Source organism: Cupressus sempervirens, chromosome 3, assembly GCF_028749045.1.
Source record: "Cupressus sempervirens isolate cs-2001-9-10 chromosome 3, ASM2874904v1, whole genome shotgun sequence".
Taxonomy (NCBI): Eukaryota; Viridiplantae; Streptophyta; class Pinopsida; order Cupressales; family Cupressaceae; genus Cupressus; species Cupressus sempervirens.
This window is the reverse complement of record NC_143120.1, coordinates 1,087,354,289-1,087,358,018: the sequence shown is the minus strand read 5'-3', so window position 1 is coordinate 1,087,358,018 and position 3,730 is coordinate 1,087,354,289.

The following is a 3,730-nucleotide window of genomic DNA, read 5'->3' as shown; positions in this document are numbered from 1 at the left end:
GTTAATGCATTATTTTATTATTTATTAGTTAGACACCTACGAGTATGCATACTCATATAAGTTGTCTTATTGACAACACAAGAGTTAGCAACTCTAATTTAGCACATGGTGTCTACAACACAAGAGTTTGCATAATCAACTAAGTTGTCATATAGATAACACAATTGTTCACACTCTAATTAAGCACATGGTGTCTACAACATCTTTTTACATGACACACCTATGTTAAGCATATCCTCTCATCATCGCACTAACTTCTATGTTCAATGGAGGATAATCCACTCTTGGTGGACATGTGCTTAGTTGTGAGACTTATCACTTTGTTGACTCCTAGTCATTTTAGAGGCTTTTATATACAGGAACTTTTAGTGTACATGTACATCAATTCATTTTCATATTGTTATTTTGATCATACTCTATTGGTCCATATTGTGCTAGTGCTTAAGCTTCTTGATCTTGGTGTGATTTTGCCCTAAGGCAAATTCTTACATGGTATCAAAGCTGAGGGAGCTTCTCTTCACATAGCCATTGGAGACCATTTTTGCCTCACCTCTTAGAGGACCTTGATTCAGATCCGAAGTATATGTAGCTATTGGGAGTGTCTAGAGCTAAAGCGAACCTCACCATTGTGTCTGGAGCATCAATTCAATGAATTTTGACTATAAATTTGCCTACCCTAGGCCATAATCAAAATTGAGCCAAAAAAATTTGCAAACTAGCACCTGAAGGTCCGATTTGTAGAATTAGGTATGATATTTTAGATCTGTGAATTCAATTTTTAGATCTGCATATTTGCGTCTCTGCAATTATTTTATTTTTTGGATCTGTGTATTGTGTTCAAATTTTTTTGGCCTAGTAGGCCTGTTGAGAACATTTTTTTTGTAGGACATCAGGTGGTCAATTCCTGGCACCCACGGCTAGTAGATTCCTCTGTAATTCTAGCATATTCCATTTACAATTTCACATAATATTCCTCCACATAACCCAGCAACATACAACACATCACCGGCAACCGGCATCGTATTTCACAACTCATGGTGGAGCATAACCCCACAGAGCTTTAAGCCAATTTAAATTTTGTGGCTTGTGTGTTTTAAACATACATTTGCATTGATACATGGTGCATGTGGGACCAACCCCACAACAGACTTCCGCCAAAAACTTCAATGATCCTGGCATTTCTGACTCTGGCCACTAAAACCACTTCCCGACACCATTCTCTGCTCTCACCACTAGTCACAAAAATTTCAGTCACCATCTTGCCACCAACCATTATGCTCTCCTGCTAGCAATGAACTCTCAATTCCAATGATGACCACTCCAGCGGCTCCACGTGGCACCTAGTCACACCCCACACAACCACCATGTGACACGAACACATCAAAAAATCTATACTACCAACTTAGTTGTCCATACACATAGTTAGTGCTAAGTCATTGTATGGCTTGCCACATCATCAAGATAGGTCCTTTTTTCGTTGACGTCATCCAAACACTATCTTGAATTTGATGATTGTTTGACTATCACCAACAGGCCAAATTGCACTATTGTGACAGTCGTTTGGACATCAAATTTAACCTTGCAATTTCTTGAGTAGACCCCTCACCACATACAATTTTGATTTGACAATCCAACTTCAAGAGGCCATATCTTAGTCATTCAAACTCCAAATTAGGTGTAATTTATTTTATTTTGTCTAAAATTTCCAAAAAAATTCAATGGTGCTATTATTTTCTAGTTGTGGTGCACAAATTTGTCAAAATTTTCAATTTTTAGTGACTATATTTGTTCAATCCTGCATTTTACAACTTCAAATGCTCTGTACAAGCTCATTTGGACATATTTTCAAAAAAAAAAAAAAATTAAGTGCATTTTTTTTGTCTACTTGCCAGATCTGCAATCAAATTATAGGCTTGTGTGGACAGAAATATCACTTCTAGAAATAGGTCCTTTTTTGCATTGTATTGCTTTGATTAAACTTTAAATTGTTGAATATTTGAGCTACATTGCTTAGTACCAGATTTGAATTCCAAAAGGAGGTTGTGAATAGAAAAATCAAAAGCCCATTTTTGTCCATTTTGACAAGTGGCCTATTGTAAACACACTACATATAAAGTGCCAAAAGCATCACTTTTGGGGGGTTCTTTGATTGAGTGAATAGGGGGGTCATTTCTTGTGTTCTTGTGTCTCTCTTTGTCTCTTGTGCTTCTTTTTATTTTTCCATCATGGGTTCACCTAAAACTCCACTTTTAATTTCACACAATTATACTACATGGAAAGATATTATATGGAGTAGACTAATGGAAAAAGGTTTAAATCATATGGTGATGGTACAATTGTAAAACCCACTAATGCTAATGCAAAAGTTGATTGGCAAGCTAAAGACAACCAGGCTTTAGGAATTATTAGGATTTGTGTTCATAGAGATCTCTTCTTCCACATTTCCAGATTTAAGGATGCCAAGGGTGCTTGGGAGAAACATGAAGGGTTGTATGGTAAGGTGGATGAGGAAAAGGGATTCCAAATTGAGGATGATCTACTTCTATTGGATCCTAATAATTTTGACACAATTCAAGACTATGTCAACAAAGCCAATGAATTGAGAGCACTACTTAAAGATTGTGGTAATCCCATGAAGGATGATAGATTGATTCATCACATCTTGAAGAGGCTACCTTTAGAGTATGCATCTTTTGTTTCGAGTTACAACACTCATAGGTTGACTATGGGAAGTGCCTTCACTAAGCCTTCATTTGATGCATTTGCAGAAAAGTTGATGCTGGAACAATCCAAGTTGATAGATATGGGAATTCTCAAGTCACCCAAGTCTACTACATTGGTGGCTGGTAATGAGAACCACACAAATCAAGGTGGAAAAAGTTTTACCAATAGCAAGAAAAAGAAATGGAAGCCAAAATCACAATCAAAGACACAATAATCTTCCTCCTCAAAACGAGGCAATTCTTCTTCCAAGAAGAAGGGAAACAACAACAAGAAGGATAAACTATTTTGTGCATATTGCAAGAAATCAAATCATGATGAGCATCATTACAAGACTAAGAGAATAGATGAGTTGGAAAACTTACTTAGGAAGAACAAAATCAATGTGTCAAATGCTTCCAAGGATTCAAATTCATCCACTTCAAAAGGAAAAGGGCAAGAACTTAAGGCAAGTTCAAGTTCTTCAAGGGAATGGATTGTTGACTTGAGTGCCTCACATCATATGGGTTCTTCAAAAGGAAACTTTTCTTCATTGAAGCAATCTAAGGTACCTCACATCTTTGTAGGGAATGATACACAAGTGGAAGTTGAAGGGAAATGACAAATTGAGATGGAAAATGGAGAATTCAAAGATGTTCTCTATGTTCCTCACCTTAGCACTAATCTCCTTTCAATTTACCAAATCACTCACTATGGAGGTGGAAATAAAGTTGAATTCCTTCCTGATTCAGTAATGGTGTGAAATATTAAGGATGGTTCATTGGCTGTAGTGGGTAAAGTTAATCATGACACATGGCTTTATTCTTCCTCCCACTTTGTGCCTAAGTCTCCTTCGCATGCCTTATTGACACATTCACAATCACAAAGTAAATTATGGCATGAGTGGTATGGGCATCTTTCCTTTTTCTATCTTCATCAACTTAGCTCAAAAAATATGGTCAAAGGTCTACCTACAATCAACTTTTCTCAAGGTGAATGTTCAATTTGTTCAATGGATATGCATCTAGAA